The 21,457-nt window shown below is 41.5% G+C and overlaps 1 long non-coding RNA gene across 1 annotated transcript in view; it reads left to right on the top strand.

Annotated features, from left to right (window-relative positions):
* Positions 1-17,189: 17,189 nt before the first annotated feature.
* Positions 17,190-21,457, top strand: part of LOC109306161 — a 14,870-nt gene continuing 10,602 nt past the window's right edge. The window contains exon 1 of the long non-coding RNA XR_002099875.1: positions 17,190-17,200. This is a non-coding gene — a long non-coding RNA (uncharacterized LOC109306161). The remainder of the gene's footprint in view (positions 17,201-21,457) is intronic.

Here is a 21,457-nt window from a genome sequence, read left to right as displayed (position 1 = left end):
TGTGGGTGCCGAATAACAGAGCTTTTACTCTGCGTGTGTGTATGTATACATCATATATATATATGCACACACACACACACACACACATATATGCACGCGCGTGGGCGCACACACACACACACACACACACACACACAGAGTAGCCAATTACCCGTCAGGAATGACAGGGGAGAGGGAGGAGAGCAAATGGGGATGGAACTGTGTGCCCCCCACCCAGTCTGGCTCCACTTTTCACTTCTCTCCTGCTGCTTGGCAGGAGGAGGGAAGGAGCAGCAGGGGGAGAGGAGAAGTGGGCTTGGGGCTGACACTGGGGGGTGAGGGAGGAGTGGGCCCAGGCCTGAGTGGGGGGAGGAGGCTCACTCCTCCTTTCCCCAGATGCTGCCACATTGGGCTGCACTGGGCTGGGCCCACTGCTTCCCGCCCCCACTGCAATGGTGGGCTGCCTTTTCTACCCACTCAGGCTCGCTCTCCCACCCTCCATTGGGGCTAGGCCCACTCCTCCCCTCCCCCACTAACACCGCCACTGCCACCGTGTACCCGCTCCTTCCCCACTGCGCCAGGCCCACTCCTCTCCCCACCACCACTGTGTCAGCCCTGCAGGCAGTGAGAATGGAAGCGGGGAGGGGCCAGCCATGACAGTACCAGCTGCCAGCAGTGCCAGCTCATCTCCGCGGGGCACACTGATCCGGGCCAGAAAAGCATTTTTTCTTGAAAACCTTCAAACTGTCCTGACATGGAATGGAATTGTTTTTGTATTTTGAAGAGTTTTGTAGGATGAGGTGGTTCAGATTTCTAGCCTTTTCCCACCTCAGAAGCATCAGTATGGTATGATTTCAGGGTTTTCTGTGATGGACTCCCTCACAATCTTATTTTTAAAGATGCTATCTGTATGTATACTAATCTAAAATGATCAGTTTGACAACTCTTTCTAGTTATGCAGACTACAGATTTTTATGAAAGGAAGAGGTGACCTACACCCTCTTCTCTGAAAGATTTTTTTTTTTGCGGGGGGGAACTTTGAGTTTAGTGCTTATGAAGTCTATCAGTTGGCTGCATTGTAGAATGATGCCCTTTGTTTACGGACACAAGAAGCAGCAGTTAAAGCTCTCTTGCCAAGCTTGAAAGCACCACTTCTGGGAAGGTAAGGTACTTCACTCTTCAAGTCTATTCAATCCTTTTCCTATGCTTTTTGCCAGACTGTAAATTGTGATGATTTCTTTGTACTCTTCTTATTAAAGAACGGACACAGAAGAATACTTAATTTCATATAAGCCACCAAACAACCATCAAATAGTAAAACTTCCCATCACTACTAATTTGGGGTGAATTCAATCCAGGGATTTAGTGGGGAAAAGATCCCTTTCTTACTATAATTCTACTTTACTATTTAATTTGCCTGTTCTTATTAGGAAAGTACATTTTTATTATATGTATAACCCCGGTACCCCCAAAATAAGTGCCCTTCCCCACCAATAGAAGGGGAAAGCCAGAAGGGCACACTTGCTGGGATGGAAACTGCAGTCACTTGCAGTTCCCTCCCACCTATTGTGTCTCAATAGAGGAGGGACAGAAAGCAATGTCTTAATCAGGCACAAAATTTAATATAGGTATATTTATAAAAGGAGTGAACTAAAGTGAGTATTTACAGGTTATAAATACAAATAACTATAACTATATACACACCAAAATACAAACAGTAAGCATAATGGTCCCAAATGATATGAACAGGTAAATACGACAATAAATAGCACTCTAAAATACAAGGCATACAGTTAACAGTTAATAAACACACCAAATGCACAGCATATATCAAACAATCAATAAACACTCCAAAATCAAAGGCACGAGAGTTCTCTAGTGGTTCCCCTCCTCTAAGCGATCTCTTCTTCCTGCCTCTATTGAGGCTAGCTTCCCGAAGTGGGTGAGAGACCCATTTCCCCACTGACCCACGTGTCTCAAGGAGCCAGTTGGGGCAGTGTTCATAAACTCCCTGGCCTGACTAATGTTTCTCCAAGGGAGAGCTCAGTTTCCAGCCTTTTGTGGGGGAAGCCTGACTTGCTCACATGTCTCAATGGCTCAATGCTTCTCACAAGGAGTTGCAGGCCTGGGCTACCTCATGCATGCCCAGGGCTGTACCACTCTGAATGCTGCTCTCCACACTCAAGAACTGCTCTGTTCCCAGGGCCCTTTTGGACCCACTGCAGGGAATGGTTCCCAGACCACCTGGCCCCTCTATCTCTAGGGCCCTATGCCCTGCAATGATTCACCCCGTGCTAGCACTGGCTCCCGTGCCTGGCCTCACGCTGTGACTGGAGACCTGAGCTGCCTCGCTGCAGCTCCAAGGCTCTCAGTCCCTTGTGGACCCTCTGTGCAGTGACACCTACACCACAGCCCGGCCTCATGCCAGGGTTTAAGACCCGAACCACCTTGCTGCGACTCCCAGGGTCCCGGTCCCTTGTGGACTCTCCGTGCACTGCCTACTGTTTCTGTCTAGTGCTGGAATCTTTTGGGCTCTTCTGGGCAATCAGATACACCCTCCAGGCAGCTCTCCCAGATCTTCTTGGCCCTGGGACCTCTTCCTTCTTCTTTGTCTCTCACTGACTGGGCCACATGCTCAGCGCACAGCTGCTTATATCCCCTTCTGGGACTCCACCCCCAGATTGAAAATGAGCCAATTAGGGGGGCTGCAACTGCAATTTCCAATTAAGTTGACTCCTACCCCCTGCTATCCCCCTTTAGAGTACAGAGGGAGTGGCCTTGCCTCCTGGCTCTTTCTCTGCCTGTCTCTGATTGGTGGGGTTTGCCTCACTAATCCAATTTGCAATCTTCTAAGCCCAGAGAGCTGAGTGAAGCCTGGTAAGTCCACCACATATGTATCCGGTATTATTTCTTCCCTTTGCACAGTATTCCTGCATAGGAGGACTAGTCATCTATGCCACTTGTTCCTATAATGCTAAGTATTATTTATTTTAACACAGCATGTGCCTGTTCTGCAATGAGAATATAATTGGTGCTAGACAAACTATGCTGATGGCAGGGCTTTGTTTAATTATATATTTTTCACAGGTGCGGAGAATGAAATCCACTCTTTATGACCCATGCAGTCATTGGTTTCCCTGATGCAGGCTGCCAACCAGCAGTGCCAACTAGTGACAATTAAGATGACACTTTTATTGTTTGTTGTGGGGATTTTATATTTGTTTTGTGAACACTGGTCCACCAGGAGCTGGCTGAGATCACCAATTAATTTTGCATAAAGCACTGAAGAGCCCTCACATACTCAGAACTTGGATCAGCACCAACCTGGTTGAGATTCAAATCAATAACTTGGACCAGAAAGGCTTTTCAGCCCAGTGCCAACCCTCTTCACCATTCAGGATCCTTCAATCCCAAATTTTTAAGAAAAAAATAAATGTTATATGAGTAGCAGATACATATGAATTTGTAAAAATGTTCAATTGAGGAGGTCAAGATTTTTCCTCTTTTTTTAATATTAATAGAATTCTTAATGCAAAGATAAATCATTATATTTCAACCAATTCTAGAGTCAAATGCAGATATGACCTATAAATTGTCCACAGAAAAAAATTCCTCCCTATACTAAACGCACTGAATTCAGTGAAGCTACTCAGTTGAGTAAGGAGTGCAGAATAAAGCTATAAGTCTACTTAGGAAATACTATTGTATATTCCAGAGGGTACCAAGTAGCTTAACCTGTAATAGCTCAATTGCAAATACCTCTAGAAAGTTTGATCTACTGTTTGTAAAGACTGAGAATATAGTAGAACCTAAGACTTCACAGAATGCTTATCAACTTAGTAACTTTATGAGATAATTAAGGTATGGCAGTTGTAGATGGCTACGAAGCCAAAATATTTAAACAGTATTAAAAGTAAAAAAAAGTTTTCCTTCTCTAAGTTTGAAATAACCCTGCTACATCTTCCACTGATTTCCATTCACATCACATAATTATAGGAGATTTTACATTTTCAATATGCTCTATATCCATTAACTAATTAGTAGTGCTGGTTAAAAATAGTCTCCGCTCCAAAAGGTTTACAATTTTTGACCCTGAGCCTGCAAAACTGTATGACTAAAATGTATACTTTTGTGTAATTGCATGGAAGCTAATGGAATTTCTCACATACATAAAGTTGGGTACATGCTTAAAGCCTTTGCAGGCTATGGGTATGTACAAGCGTTGCATTTAGATTGACCAAACTGGGGTTCGGTTGATCTAAGTGGCCAGGCATGCAGGCATTAACAAGACTTAAATTACCCTAAAATGGCATGCATCTCAGGAGGTGAACTAACTTTAGCTCAGCCTGGGTTAACCAAATCTAAAATGGGATCAAATCACCCAAGTCCAGGAGCTATGCTGTTCCAATCCCCGCCGTCCCGCAACCCTAACTGGGCTATTTTTAGCCCCCACAACCCTGGACCAGGAAACCCCCCTCCAAACAAACCAATCCTCCTCCAGACCTGCCAAGCTCTGCCCCCCCTGGACCCAATAGCAACCCCAAACACATATCCTCCCCAAATCCTGTCAGCCCCGTCCCCTCACCCCAAGTGACTTACCTCTCCCAGGGGCAGTGAATATGTGCACATATTCCTCCTGGTTTAGTTTTAAGGAGTTTAAACTAAGCATCAAACTAAACTGGGTACTGTGAATGCTTTTTCACACCCTCAGGGATTTTGCATGGAGCTTTGTACAGGCAGAACTCTATGTCCCTGCAGAGTTCTGTTGGTTTGTACGGGGCTTCCTTTGGATGTAGAAATCTACTCATACAGATCTCAGTGCAATTTTTAGGGTTGCAATACCAAACTCCTAGGGGCCTTTCAGGTAGGTAGCCAACAATCCCAGTCCCCATACTGTTCTTTTGTTTTTGTTCTTTTGGTTTTGTTTTTGTTTTTTAAAAGGTGTTTTTAATTTTTTTTCTAGAAAACTGCTCTTGTGACAAAACATCATCTTCTGATTTCTCTCTCTCTGTGTGTGTGTGTGTGTGTGTGTGTGTGTAAGTGAGGGGTTGTGGTGGGGGGGTGAGGGGTGTTCAAGTGAACAAAAGAATTGGAATGGAAAAAACTGAGGACTTCCTTTGCAACTAACCTAGCTTAGGCACCTCACTCCAGAAGATGATTTATGGCAGGGGAACCCAAGAAAATAATGATATCTGGTTACAATAGGGTGATATTGAGGTAAAATTTGTATCTGTGCAAAAGTTTTGTTCAAAGCCCAAATACACCTTGAACCTTACTTAAACTCTTTTTTCAAAGCTTTTAAGGGGACATGAGTTGTGCATATGACTTGTGTTCACTCTCTGTGGACATATCTATATGTGCCATTAGTGCACAGCAATAAACTGTGGAGCATATTGCTCCTGGGAAGCTCCCAGGTATGCCCTCAGTTTACACGTGCACCTGAGATGCAGCACACTGAGCCAAGTTACAGCAGTCCCAGCTGGCAGCAGTCTAGGAGGAACAGCCTGCCAGCCCAGGGCTGCTCTGATTGGGCTCAATGTGCTGCAGTGGGGCTGGCTGGGGCATGAGGGGGCTTCACTGTGGGGCTAGCTGGCAGGTCAGCATCTACACATGCACTGCAGCAAGGTAGTACTTGTAAATGCAAGGGTTTTTTTGTTTATTTTGGGGGGGTTGTTTGTTTTTTGCGGTTTTCCAAGCTTTATTTTTTTTCCTTTTTTTTTTATATCAGAAGTGGTACAGATATAAATATCTGGGGCAGGGCATGGGGGCTGCGCAGGGCGGCGGCCCTAACCCGCAGCTCAGTCCATGTCCATTGCCATATCCACGCCATCGGGCCGCACTGCACAATCCGAGAGGCCCTGGGGATTGCTGGCATTGGGCTCCGGGCTGGGGGAGCACAGCTGCTGCAAGGGGCTGGGCACAGGGCCGTATTACCCCGTTTCCCAGTTTATTCATCTTGTGAGCCCTAATATGGGCACACACATGGACGCTGAGACATTTACTGTGCAATTATTTAGTCAACTATGTAGTAAATATCTCATGTAGATGTGCCCTGTATGGGGTAAATTTTACCTGTCAGGTTTAATTTTATAATTACAGTACGATATTTGTGTCAAACATGGCAACTTTTTCAGACATTTTATATCCTGGAAATAACCTGGAGAAACATCCCAAGCTTGCATTACTCCACGTAGTCTAAAAGAAAAAGAGCAACCATGTTAGGATTTATGTTCCTGGATCAGAAACAGAATGAATGAATGAATTGTACTGCAGCGTGAAGTAAGACAAGTGAGAAGATCCAGAGCAACAAATGACAATGTACTGACAATGAAGGCTTGCTGAAAGAAAAAGACGACAGATTGATGAAAACAGTTCTGGAATGCATGCCAAGGGCTGGAAACCCCAGCAGAAAAGACAAAGCAACATTGTGGAGAGAGAGAACTTGGAAAATAATCGAGAACAGCAGGACCATAGGAAAAAACAAATAGTGGAGAAGATGTAAGACATGGGTAGTCCTATGTTCAGCTGTGGGTTGATAGTGGTAACTGTGCTAAAAATATGTTAAATTTGTAGTTCTGATGCATTCCTGAGATATTGCCATATTAGACCATGCTGCTTTATATTTAGTTTATGCCACACATCCCAAGTACGGGGTTCTACATGATGCTCTGTAAAGAGACATAATGGAGCAGAATTGGTTTTTCAATAGATTTTTGTCAGTGTGGATAAAATATATTTAATGCAAAGTGTCCAGGGAATGACTGCATTTTAATATATCAAACAGAAGAAATTATATTACTACAAAAAGTCTGTTGTCCAATTCACCTTACTTTAAACTCAGCTGCAAGTTTAGATCCTAATTGCAGTCTGTACTTATGTATTCGTATATTGCCTGGATTAGGATTATAGAGGTCTGGAGACCTGATCTGACATTGATGGAAATCAATGGAAACTGTCCATTGATTGGACAGGATTTTCAGATCAAGTTTAAAATTCCATAATAGGATTTAGGCATTCCGGCGTCTAACTTTTTTGGCATTTTCTCATCTGTAAAATCTTCCTCTCCTAGGACTGTCCACAATACAATCAGATACAGAAAAACAGCCAACACCAACACCAAAATTAAGGCCGTCACTTAAGCACGTTTTAACTCATCACACTTTTTTTGATTAGAAAGCATGGTTTAAATCTAAGTGTCCTACAACCCACCAGAATCTCCTAAGGCTATTCTGGGTTCTGAAGTGATGAGTTCTTAGTACAAGTAATTAAGGCAAATATTTTTGTTATTTAAAAAGTTGCAAAATCTGTTTTAGAATCAAACCCATGCAGATCTAAGGTATTATCTCAGCTTGGAGACATTTCTCAGTAGCATCCTTGAATGGCTATCTGTAAAGCTATACTCATGATCCTGACCACTATGTGCAGATAGGAACACATGGTGGCTTGCATCAATAGCATTAACTGAAATGTATTCTTATAACAAATGGATTGCTTTTATCTCAAAATATATTCTTATTGGCACTGATTCAAGAAATCACCTCAAAAGCCATCATAGAGCCATGGTGGAGCTCATCCTCAAACTGAGGGACTGCTGCCACCACTGCCACTGATTTAAGAAACCATTTCTAAACACAGTTCATTTAAATAATGCTTTAATTCCCATTTATTTCAATGAGATTTAAACAGAAGATCAACGTAAATATATGCTATGTGCTTTCCTAGATAAGAACATTAAGTTGGTGCCATTTTAAGAGGCCTTCTTTTCCCCTTCATGCTGAAGTACAAATTTCAAATTATGGAGTAACCAATCAAAACATTATTTTGTGGAGAGGCTGCATGTTGTAAATTAGCTGCCTACACAAAAACATGAAACATAGCATATTTGCAAAATCGAATCTAAAATGGAAAACTTTAGCCCCAGTGAGACAAAACTAAAAGCTTTAAAAACTCACTAAAGCAGATTATGTAAAACATAAAAAATGTTGTCAATGGAGTCTTTAAAATTATTCTAAGTAATGTCCCAAAGTAAAAGCTTAAAAGGCACAGGACTGCAAAAACAAATAATAGCAAATAATATTTTAAAGTACAGAGTGAACAGTTTTAACTGGTTCCTTCATTTATAGAAGGTAAGAAGTAAAAATAATGAATAAGCACAAGACAGCTAACACATCCTTCCACTCCCAGTCCCCTCCATGCAGGTTAAAAAGAAAATATCCCACTGATAGAGATTTTACTTGAAGTATGATGCATAAACTTTGATATCTCCTCATAGGTTTGTTAACTCTGACACAAATTTGCTATATTCTGCATACTGTGTAAGTATAGTTCTAAGGGTAATTCTCACATTAAAATTAGAAAAAAAAAATTACATACACATTTAATACATTCCTGAATTATTTCACTTCAGTAATAAAGCATAGTAAAAAGGCATAAAAATTAAATAAAAGCTTGCAGTTGCTTTCCTCTGCTCTTTGCCTAAAAGGAACCAAATTGCATAGTTTGTTTCTTATATGGAAGGTCATTCATTTGAATGGAAATGCACTTTTCCACTCCTCTTGTTTTATAAAAACAAGCAGTGTACACAGGCCCATGGACAAAATTTGATCTTTGTCAATTTGTTTTTAGAAACGCAGATGCTATGGAGAAAAAAAGCAATCTGCCTTCAATTTAAACTATAGGGTATGTTCTTAACAAGCCTTCTGTTTTAAAAGCAAATTGGAAAATTGGTAGTTGAAACTTCTTACTGGTTACTGTATTATTTAATTTAATTTAAGCTGAAAACAGAGAGGTTAATGTATTACTTATTAACAGTCTTTTCCAGGACTCATTAATGACCTCACAATAAATGAAATTACAAATTACACAACAAAAATTAACACATTGCTCTACTACTGTCCTAGCATCATGAAATGCCACGTAACAAGTACCTTTGTGATTATGTTCTGGCTTTTTGATATAAAAGAAAGAAAACCCTATGAAACCCTTTGTTCTTTCATTTTTCCCCTACACAAATGCATGCACACACATTATTGTTAAGAGTACAGACTGTCCTGTGCAGAATGTTACCTTATTAGCTAAAGATCTTTCTACAGCAATGCACCATGGCTCAAGCAAAGGTTACATCTGAAAGTCACTGGACAGCTATACCATGAGACAGACTAACAGGAAATTGAAAGGCAATTGTGAATACTGTGCTCCAACTAAATGCCAATTTAGAAACTAAATATAACTCCTGGATTCTGTTTGCACTTTTTAAATTACATTCCAAAGTGTGACAGGCAAGCAAAAACATGGTAAATTTATTCTTCCATGTATTTTTTTGGTTTAGGTAAGTCAGGCTGCAAATGGATATACCCTTTTAAAATAGCAGAAGAAAATTGAAATTAAATACCAACATTTCTAATGACCAAATTATTATTCCATTTCAAATAAAATAATAGTAGCATAGTTGCACTGAAGACAGTAGATTTACTCCACATGAACAGCAGTTTTTTAAATTAGAACAGAATTGGGCCCAATTAAAATACACCTTTTTAAAACATCATCAAGAGGAGTAACAAATCTGCTGATGCACTTAACTACGCTATCTTTTGTCCTGATCTGTGATCTTTGATCCATGTCATTTTCTATTTTGCCCAGGTAACTGGATATCTGCACACACCAAAGTATGGAAAATCTATGTAAAGCCAGAATACATACCCAGCAAATTTAAGTGTGGGATTGATTTCCATATCACAAGGGGTGCCTGCTCCAGACTTTACATTCAGGTTCATGACTATCTGAGCCCTTATCTAGCAGCCTAGATTTAGGCATCAATTGATGGAATAGCACCAATTCTCATTCTTAAGTATAGACATAAGTAAGTAAGGTTTGAACTAAGAAAGCTAGGTAGGTTTTACCTTGAACTTTTCCTTTTTTCATGCCTTTGTGACAAGGTATTTAACAGAATTTGCAGATTTGTTGAAATCTGGCATGACCACTCTGTTAGCACTTCCGCTACAGCTTTCAACTTGTGACCTTAGCACCCCCACCACCCCAGCCTCTTACCTTAAACTTAATTGACATGAAGCACAGAGTTTTGCCACTGAGAGATCCCCCACTCAGCTTCTGTTTTGTCAGTCTAAGTAAGGAGTGTAAAAGTTGTTGGGTCCTGCAAGCCGTATGTGTGCTACAGGGCTTCTCATGGACTAGCTCCAAAACATAGGGCTTCTCATGAAACAGCTGCAGACTGCACTAGCCAGTCAATCTATGGGCAATTTTGGTGATGCTACAGCTGTTGTTCCAGTGTGGGTCAGGAACTCAGGGAGTTAATGATGCTGTTGATCATTTCCTCCACCACCCCTTTTTCCCTGCCACCAATCTTAATTGCCCAGGGCAACTATAAGTCCTAATTTCCATGGCTGATGGAGGGGGCAGGTGTGAATCTAGAGGGCTCGCAGTGGAGTGGCTGTATAACCCTTTCTGACCATGTGGCAGAAGCAGCAGTTGAGAACATTTGCAAGCCCCCAAAGGTAAGAATCCCCCCTCTCCATTCCCCTCCATGCTCAAAGGCACATCCTCTCCCTTCCCCAGCCCTTCCCTTCCCATTCCCCTCTCCCCTGCCTGCTGCTGCTGCGTCCTCATTGTCCTGGGGGTGATGGAAGCTCCTGTCCTGATCCAGTAGGGCTCTGCAGGGGTCACACTCAGCCCGGGTGGTGGCAGGCGGGCAGGATCCCTCTCCCTGCTTGGTTTTCCAGGAATTTTCCACTAGCCTGGGAGTAGAAACAGGGAAGAGGAACCTGCTACCTGTCATCACTGCCACTTAGCCCACTTGCCATGCCTCCCCCAGCCTGGCTGGAGAAGTTCTGAAGCTCCTCTTACCCCCGGGACACTGGGGACTGTAGCAGTGGCAGATGAGCAAAGGGGGAGAGGAGAGGAGCAGAGAAGGAAGCAGGGAAGAGAGGAAGTGACATGCCTCTGAGCAGGAGGGAAATGGAGTGGGGGGAAATTCTTACATGCTTGGAAATTTTTTTAAATGTCCCCAACTGCTGTTTCTATGGTGCAATCACCCTGCCCCAGCAGGGTGGGGATGCTGGGAATGAGATATGTAGCCACCCCTGCAGCTCTGCTTGCTGCCCTCACAGCCTCCTTTGCAAAATCCTGGAATAACTTTTCAGGGGTGGGGAGAAGAGGCTTTAATTTCCTGGGTTCTGGATCCATACCAGCACTGCAGGGATTAATGCCACCATGGCAGGGGCATTAATAGCACCATGGGCTGGATGCTCCATCTTCTTAGTCTAGATGGAGCCCACAGGCCGTATGCCTGGCACACCTAATCTAATCTAAACTAATGCAACCAGGCCTGGGGCTGTAACTGTATTTCCCCTCTTCAGGCATGGGGATCTGGGACAGAAGTTCAGTACACTGATTTAGCCGTAATCAGTTCAATCTGATACTACATCCATCCAGGTTTATCTTAAATCGGTTTCAGCCGTTTTGAAAGTGGTTTATGTGCACTGAACTTCTGTTGTGTTACAGATTTAAACTTGTTTCTGGTCATTTATAGTGATCTATGTGTAATTCCTGTCCCTAGTCATGATGTCATATATTGTTATGTATGTGTTATACAATCCTACCAGTAGGTGGTGTAATTCCATACTGTATTTATCTCCTGTGTTGACTGCTGTTTTGTTTGAAAAAACATTCAGTTAAGCTTTTTATTTGTTCAATAAAGTTGGTTGTCCTGTTGCTCACTGTCTGATCTCACTGGCACAAATAAACTGTGTAATACACAAAACATAGTTTTCCTATTCTTTCAATTGTAAGCCTCATACACCCCTGGAGCTTCATCCTATTTTTTCCTACAGAACCATATGAGTCATATTTTTTCCCTGGGGGAAATCTTTCAGCACCTCTGGAGACAGACTCTCTTTCATGTCAGGGGTGTATAGCTCTCCATTATCTCAAAGAGGAGCCTTAGCACAACAGCAAATGCCTCCATCTGTCACAATCCAGCTTGATCCTGATTGTCTAGTGGGGAGACAACTACCTGAAACCACGTATCTAAGAGACAGGAGCATTAATTTCAGTGTAAAGTAAACTCCTCTACCACAAATACATGCATAACCCTTGGCTCTATATTTTATTTAACAACTTTTCCATTTGGTCTCTAATAGTGTTACTGAAATTCTAACTTCCTAATTAATATTTCTCATCTCAGTCTCTCTGGTTGTTTTCAGCTCAACTGGCATGTAATAATTATCAGTCTCTTTTGGTTTCTTTGGTAATTTAGGCAACAAAATTTTACACAGGGTAAGGACGTATTAAAATCTTTTTGCAGTATAAAACTGCCCTTTCTCTACTTGTCCCAGTTCCTGGTGTGCTGGAGGAGGTGGGGCACAAATGAAATAGTAGAGACACTCTGGCCAGCAGCCAAATCATCTCCCTGAAGGGCCAAGTCTCCGTTTGTTTCACTGAATGCTTTTTTTCTTGGTTTTGTTTTGGTTTTTTGCTGATGGGAAAATCTGGTAGCGGATTTTGCCCCTGCACTGCAATTTTGCAGCAGGGCACATTTTATCCCACAAAGAGGTTTGCAGCATCACAAACCCTACATGCCTGCATGTCTGGACTCAGCCCTTGAGCTGTGACCAGAGCCAATGGATGAAAATGAGCTGCCTGAAATAGGAGTAACATCTATAATTCCTCTTCTAAATATTTGTCTAGCACATGCATATGTTAGAAAGGATTTGGAATTTTGGTGTTTGTAATTTGGTTGATACTGGCATAAAGTTAGTCATCATCAACAGGAATCCTGGTTTTCTCTGATAAATCTCCCAGCCCACACACATTTTTGGTTATAACCCCCCCACCCCCCCCCCAAAATCCACCTTTTTCCAGGATTAAAATGAAATGCCACACATATATATAATGGGGGGGGGGTGTTATCAGAGAAGAATAGGATCTCTGGTGATCAAGTTTCTCCCAAGTGTATTGTCCCACTTCCCTAGAGAAAAGTGTTCTTTTGCTGGCGGAGAATATCTTTATTTTAGGCCTGATTTAGAACCACTGAAATAAATGGAAATTTTAGTAGATTTTGGATTTTGCTCGTTGTATAGTTATGCATTCATACCAGGCTAAAGAACCAAATTTCTGTTCATTCTCTATGCCTATCTGCTTTCATATTATTGGGACTGTTCACCTGGTGAAACATACATTATTTAATATTTCCCTTCATCCTAATACAATTGATTTCTAGTCTGACACAGGTAAACTGAATAATATCTAAATGAACCTGTGTCTCAAATGACAACTCTAGTGAATTCTTGGCCCTACTGAAGTCCATTTTACACTATTTTTATGGAGCAAATCTGTTTTTGCAGTATCATTGTGCTGATACAAGTCTTTTCTAAATCCTTATTATTTCCAAAGAGTTTTAGTAATATAAGAATCTGTGCCCCTGGGTCCAGTCTCCTGCATTTGCAGAAAGCCATTTTCCCAAGGATTCCACAAAATCACCAGCTCAAAGCTTCACAGACAATGCAAAATGCAAGAAATAACAAGAACTTCCTGAAGCATGCCATAGGTAAAAGCCTGGGATATGAGAACACTGTCAATGGCCTGACACTGAAATGACAGAGAAGTAATTGGATAATAAGACCAAAGTGAAAGAGCTAGTTCTGAGAGATTTCCTGTTCGTAGATGATGCAGCCTGGATTGCCCACAGTGAATCTTCTCTGCAGAATCTCTTGGGCAGATTTTCTGAGACATGCAAGAGCTTTGAGTTGGCAGTTAGTCTCAAGAAGACTGTAATTATGTATCAAGGGGTGGAAGACCCAATATATGACATCACTCTGGAGGGTAAATTTCTTGGTGTTGTCCATAGCTTTTGTTACTTGGGTTCTACAATCAGCAGGAATCTTGACATTCAGACTGAACTGAGTAATAGAATCAGAAAAGCAGCTAAGGATTTTCAGGCTATTACAGAAACACACATGGAAATACAGCCCATCAGCCTGGCCTCTATCCTGGGGAGGGGTGACCAGGTGACGTATCACCTAGACAAGGGGGAAGAGATAGACGTTGTATACCTCGACTTTAAAAAAGCCTTCTGGTATCCCACAATCACTGCTTGGCTAAACTGGCTAACTGTGGCCTCGATGTCACCAGGATCCACTGGGTGGGGAACTGGCTCTGCAGTAGGACCCAGAGGGTGGTGGCCGATGGGAGCCAATTGTCTTGGTGCGCTGTGACCAGTGGGGTCCCACAAGGCTCTGTCCTGGGGCCTATACTGTACTCAGCTGTACTCGGCCTTGGTGAGGCTGCATCTGGACTACTGTGCCCAGTTTTGGGCTCCACAATTCAAAAAGGATGTGGAAAAGCTTGGGAGAGTCCACAGGAGAGCCACGTGCATGATCCGAGGTCAGGAAAACAGACCTTATGATGAAAGGCTGAGAGCAATGGGGCTATTCAGCCTGGAAAAGCACAGGCTCAGGGGTGATCTGGTGGCCACTGATAAGTTTATCACGGGTGCTCATCAGGATATGGAGGAACGTCTGTTCACCAGAACCTCCCAAGGGATGACAAGATCAAACAGTCACAAACTCCACTGTGACTGATTCAGGCTGGACATAAGGAAGAATTTCTTTACTGTCCAAGCCCCCAAGGTTTGGAATAGACTGCCACCGGAGGCGATTCAAGCATTCATTTTGAACGCCTTCAAGACACATTTGGATGCTTATCTTGCTGGGATCCTATGATCCCTCCTGACTTCTTGCCCCTGGGGCAGGGGGCTGGACTCGATGATCCTCTGGGGTCCCTTCCAGCCCAAGTGTCTATGGAATCTATGAAATCTATGAAGACAAAAAGCCAAACACAGAGGTGCTGGAGTACATAGGACTGACAAACCTAGGAACTACTATCAAGCAGAGTAGGTTGGTGTGGCTTGGCCATGTCAGGACAATGGGAGGAGACTGTAGACCCCAGAATATTTTGCACAACGAGATTTGAGATCGTTCTAAAAAGCAGCATCAACCCTTATGGCAGTACCATGATATATGTTAAAATTATCTGGGCTAAATACCAAGAGTTAAAAATCCCAAGGCTGAACTGATTCAATCTTCACAGGTTAGCCTGAACAGCATAGATTGAACCGATAAGCAAGTGAACACAAAAGCAACATCCATGGGTATTTCACTCGCTTATTGGTAAGAGAACAGACATTCACTTTTTAATCTGGCCAGGGAGGAGGAGTGGGTGGGAATCCACTGGAGCACTTGCCTGCTCAGCTGGAGCAGACAGCTTGGGCCAAGACGAGCACACACATGTGGCAGTGGTGTGGTTTGTGGGAGAAGTGCAAAGCAACCTGGGATGCTGGGAAATTGTGAGTTAAATTGAAACTGGAGGAATCTGGGATAGAAGTTCAATAAATCAGTTTAACCTAAATCAGTTAAGTCTGATAATACACCCATCCAGGTTTATCTTAAACCAGTTTGGGCCTTTTTGAAAGTGGTTTATGTGTACTGAACTTCTGTTGTGTTACAAATTTGAAATGGTTTCCGATCACCAGGGATCCTCCTTTTCTTTTATAGAAAAAAGCACAGAAAAATGTGGATTTGGAGTTACTTTTTTAAATTAAAAATTGGGGATTTTTTTATCAGATAGAACCAAGATCTCTGCTCATGTTCACTCACTGAATCTATTTTTATAGATAGCCTACTATATCCCACTATTTTTATTACCTCTTTATTTTCCCATCCATTTTTTACCTATTTGTCTTCTGTATCTGTCATATCTTGTTTTTAAAAGTGTAAGGTTATTGGGGGCAGGAAAGACATGTTTGTATAGTTTATGCACCATATACCTATACAACTAAAGGCCTTTAGACAATATTCAAATAATAAGAAGGGTTTTTTTATTATTATTATTTTGCTGTATGGCACTAAGCAGTTTGGAAAAGTCTAATTTAATAGCGCTGAAGGAATTTTGAGTGTCTACAGTTGTTCACGAACAAGGAACGTTCATAATCTCAGCACATATTTTGATTTGTAAGTTCAAAGAAGAAAATCATTAACGAAGAAAAGTATCAAATTTCTTATGGACCTCAGTAAGAACATGGATTCAACCATTTTTATGTCATAATAATTCCTTTCTAGCTATTCAATAGTAAGCTATTCAGTAATAGAATGCAGAATAAAGACACATTTCAAGTAACCTGAGTGACTGCTGAATTTAGATTTAGATTTTTATAATGAGTTTTTTCCTGTAATGAAGGCAAAATATGCCTTCAAAGTAAACTAATAGAAATTAATAAAAAACAAACATGTCAGTTTTACACAGGAGTTATCATAGTTTCTTATAATAACGTACCATAAAATAAAGAGAATGTAATATTTGAAAGTGTATTAAAAGATTCCAATTTTTTTTTTCTGAACCACTGATAATTTCCAAATATTTGACTGTAATACCTATTGACTGAAGGCATCTTATTTTATATTCTGTTCTCCTAGTCAGTCAAGATTCAAAATCACAGCAGTGTATTTTAGTTTCATTTTCTAAAATATGCCAGACACAGGCACTCCTTTATGATCTTCCACAAGGAACCCCTGCTGCTGGGACAATGGTCACAATGCCAACTTGCCACTGTGAAGGAAGTGACAACATCACACAACAACATTGTGTTGTTAGCAGAGGTCAACAAATATGATCTGCATTAGGAAGGAAGTGAAGCTTCAATTGTTTCTTTCAAATTAAAAAAATGCATGGTACAGAAGTAAGATCACTCCTTACCATATGGATTACAAAGTCTTTTTCACTTTATAAAAAAATAATGTATAACAATATTTAGACATTTTTTGACACAGAACATATGCTAACATTTATTCAAAATTATTTGTCTTAAGGAACAAAGCTGCGGGAAAGATGCATGCAATTTAGAAATGGCAATTGTACTTCTTGTACCCAGTATTACAACAAAATAGGCTTATGTCTGTGTATTTTTATTAGGTGATTTAATCATTTGACTTTATGTAACTAAGCCCATATTTTTCCTTTTATAACCCCATCAATCCTAACTATGCTAGATTATGACAGCAGTACAGCGAGATACATTTGCAAAATAATTAAATGGTGTCCTTAAAAGATGATTTTTTAAATGGTGATCAGTAGAAAGTAGAAACTGCCCAGGAGTTGGTTATTTTTTCCTCTTATAGATTTTTAAGCTACACATGTGATTTGTCTAGCTTCAGTTCAAATTAATTTTCTTTTCCAGAAATGTTATCCCAACTACACATGCCAATGCGAAGACAGCTAGAATCCTGTTATTGATTTTTTTATATAACATTCGAAGCTACTACATCTTTTCATTTAACTTATATTCTGTGTAGCCCTTTTCTTTTGTTGTTTCTTTTCTACCAATCATTTTCCTATAAGAAAAATAGCAGTTAAGATTTTCTTTTTCATGTGAAGATGTCAAAGTATTTTCCAGTGTCAAATAAATATCAAAATAATTATGATTGACATTAGTATGCCCATTTTATTGATACGAAAGCTGAGGTATAGTGAGTAAGAGTCTGACTTGCATACAATACATATAAAGCAGGAAAGGATTAAATGCCACCATAAGGTTAAAAAAGGGAGGATTTACCATGGCTCATAAGCTTCCTGATAACTGAAGGCATACATGTTCTTTCCCCATACCAGTATTAAAAGAAAGACAAAATCCAAACTCAATTTGAAACCTTATGTTGTTTAAGCAGCTTTATACCATTATTGGTCACTGTGGGTTCATTTATACATGTGCTTTATTGTGGAGTAGACTAGTTAGCTCTGCAGTAAAGCATCACAGAATGCATCTACACATGTGCTGGACTGCACAGCTGTTACTGTTACTGTACAGTCATTAAATGGCTGCTCAGTAATGGGCCTTACTGCGCAGTCCCATCACCACACACTTATTTTTAACTGCTACTGCACAGTAGCATCACTGAAACAGTTTGTGCCTGGTGATGCTACATCTCCATAGCAATGAGCTATGGTGCACTAGCTTATTGCTAAGGTGACATAGCATCTCATGTAGATGCGCCCACAGTCTACATATGCACCGGTATTAGGGTGCAGTTAACTAATTAATTCTGCTGTAGGATAGTACTGCTGAGGACAGTACTATCTTATGGCAAAGTACTTTACTGCACCAAAACACACGTGTAGTCTGTGACCAGGGATATAAATTGTACCCTGTCACCCTGACCAGTCAGGGGCTTCCTCCACCGCAGCTCAAATTGCTGTCATCCCAGGCTCATATGTAGATGCTGTGCCCAGCTGCAGTTTACTACAGCATGAACTGCTCTGGAGTTTATTGAGTCGCATTAATGGCACATGTAGACGCACCCTATCTTTAGTCAAAAAATTACAACAGCTAGAAGATTTATCAATACTTGGTTCTATTATGTAGTCATCTGCACAACACATTCTATAACACATTTTAATTTACAGACATCTCAATCATCGGCTATCCAACCCTATATATATTGGTGGCAGTTCATTTTGATCATAGAAAAATGTAGATTTGGGGTTTTTAAAATCTGAATATTAGGGATTTTTTTATCAGAGAAAACTACGATCCCTGCTGATTAGCTACCATTTCCCCAGTCAGCTTATGGTTTAATATGGAATTTGTTTCATTGCCCTCTCTGGCAGGATTCTAGACAGCAAGATTCTAATGATACAGCTCCATACCCTATTTTCGGGCGCTTGTTCATTTGAGTTCTGGAAGACCTGGTAGTGTTCAGCCACCACGTTTCTGATTTTTTTCACTTTCAGAATTTTTAATCAATTGTTTTAAATTCAGTATCCAAGTTCCCATTTTTCTATCAATTGTTAAAGCTACTCCACAGCAGTAGTTAGTTTTTAGGGTGGTTTTACCAATTATCTTTAAACTATTTTAACTCTGTGGAATGTTAGGCCAGCTTAAAGTTAGGACAGTTTTAGAGAAATAATAGATTCTCAGACTTGCACAATTGTAACTTACCACTAGAGGGCCTGGTGAATAGGAGTATGGACAGGAACCAGGACTCTATCCCTTCTCTGGGGTGGGAGGCATGTAGCTCAGAGACAGAAAAGACCAATATACAGGCTGTGTCTTTCCTCCCTCCCTCCACAGTAACAGGGGGGCCAATCTAGAGCTGCAGGTATCAGGGAGGAATCATCAAAAGCTGTATGAAGTGTGTGTGGAGAGGTAGAAGAAGTAAAAAGAAAGAATTTTAAAAAAATTAAAGGACCAGAATCTTGTATGTGACTCAATGAATTGGGATTGAGTCAGGAAAGGAGCTGGGTTAGGGATGGAAGAGGTAGATTAACTGGTACCTGAACTTCCTCCTTGGCAAATGAAAGAAAACAAAACTGATTTTCTTGAAAACACAAACAAGGCCAAACATCCAACTATCCTTATTTCTCTCTACTTTCACAATCTTCCTGATCATATATAAGCAGCAATTAGGGCAGTTTCTTAGAATTCACCTCTATATCCTTGCTTTCATTCAACATTGCCTCAGGTTTGATATCCAAATCCTAGGCTTGTTCAGATGTGATGCAAATGAAAAATACTTCATCTTTATTCCAGAAGATTTCATAGATTTCATAGACATTAGGGCTGGAAGGGACCTCAAAGACCATCAAGTCCAGCCCCCCACCCCAGGGGCAGAAAGTCAGCTGGGGTCAAAGGATCCCAGCAAGATAAGCATCTGAACATTTCTTGAATGTGTCCAGAGTAGGTGCCTGCACTCTGGTGAACAAATGTTCTCCCACATCCTGATGCATACCCCTTATGTACCTATAGGCAGCCACCAGATCCCCCCTGGTCCTGCGCTTTACCAGGCTGAAGAGTCCCATGGCTCTCAGTCTCTCATCACAAGGCCTCCTCTCTTGCCCTTTGATCATGCACGTGGCTCTCCTCTGGACTCTCTCAAGCTTCTCCACATCCTTCTTGGATTGCAGAGCCCAGAATTGAATGCAGTACTCCAGCTGCAGCCTCACCAAGGCTGATTACAGTGGAAGGATGACATCCTGAGATTTACTTCAGAAGCATCTATGGATGCAAGCCAGAGTTTTGGTTGCTTTACCAGCTGCAATGTCACATTGGTGTCTCGTGTTCATCTTGTGGTCAATCATGACCCCCGAGTCTCTTTCAGCCGTGGTGCTAGTGAGCGTAGCACTGCCAAGCCTATAAGCATGCTGCGGGTTCTTTTTTCCCGAGGTGGAACACCTTGCATTTATTGGTATTGAACATCATCAGGTTTTTATCCACCCACTTACTAAGCTTATCCAAGTCAGCCTGGATCATTAGCCTGTCCTCAAGTGTGGACGCTGTGCCCAAAAATTTAGTGTCATCAGCAAAACTTGGCCACTGCACTTCTGATACTAAATTGCTCTAAGCAGTAGCCTCATTCACAAAAGAATTAGTTCATTAGCAACAAAGTCACTTGTCATGGGTTTGTAATCACATATTTGGGCCAAGCAAGAGACATGATCAGAGAGGGGACTGAAAAATTATAAAAGGGCAGGAGCTATTTTCCTCTGGGATCCTTTTCCACTGATTTGTCATTGTCAGTCCCTCAATACAAGACAACAATCTTCCAGTAAATAGGGAAATCATCAATGAGTCTGGAGATGACTGATGAAGCTGATCCAAGATCCATATGTAAGATGGCAGACAAGACAAATTGTTCTGGGAAGAAAGAGTGGATCCCGGTGATGTCAGGGCACAGATTCTTCCCTTTGTCTCTCTTATCTTTCTGCCTCCACAGTGAAATGTGTTTGCTTGAAATGATCGATGCTTTGTCACTGATTCAAGGTGAAGGGAACTATTGTGGGCAGAGCTGGAATTGCTGGGTGAACCAGGCAGCTGCCTGGGGCTCGGACAGAAAGGGGGCCCAAAAATGGTAATTTTAAAATTATTATTATCATTATCTCTGGTTATGGGGGCCCAATACTAAAAGTTCACCTGGGGCTGCCAGGAATCTGGGTATGGTGCTTATTGTGAAAAACTAATGGGGCAAGGGGGTGGATTTTACCTAGACAAACCTCAATAACTTCCAAGGGAAAGACACTAAACTTGTGTTTCCTGGCTTCTAAATGATCTGGACATGGTCGCACTTTATTAAGTAAGGAGCAATGGTGTCTTTAGAATTTATATGCTTTACCAGCTGCAACATTGCATTGGTGGCTCATGTTTATCTTGTGGTCAGTCATGACCCCCAAGTCTCTTTCAGCCATGGTTCATAGATTCATAGATTTATAGACATTAGGGCTGGAAGGAACCTCAGAAGAATTTTGAGTCCAGCCTCCTGCCCCAGTGGCAGGAAGTCAGCAGGGGTCATAGGATTCCAGCAAGATAAACACCCAAATGTCCCTTGAAGGCATTCAAAGTAGGTGCTTGAACCACCTCTGGTGTCAATCTATTCCAAACCTTAGGGGCTCGGACAATAAAGAAGTTCTTCCTTATGTC

The sequence above is a fragment of the Crocodylus porosus genome, unplaced genomic scaffold (genome assembly GCF_001723895.1).
Source record: "Crocodylus porosus isolate Cpor-Errol unplaced genomic scaffold, CroPor_comp1, whole genome shotgun sequence".
Classification (NCBI taxonomy): Eukaryota; Metazoa; Chordata; order Crocodylia; family Crocodylidae; genus Crocodylus; species Crocodylus porosus.
The sequence above is the reverse complement of the archived record's forward strand: the minus strand, read 5'-3'. Positions and strand labels throughout refer to the sequence as shown.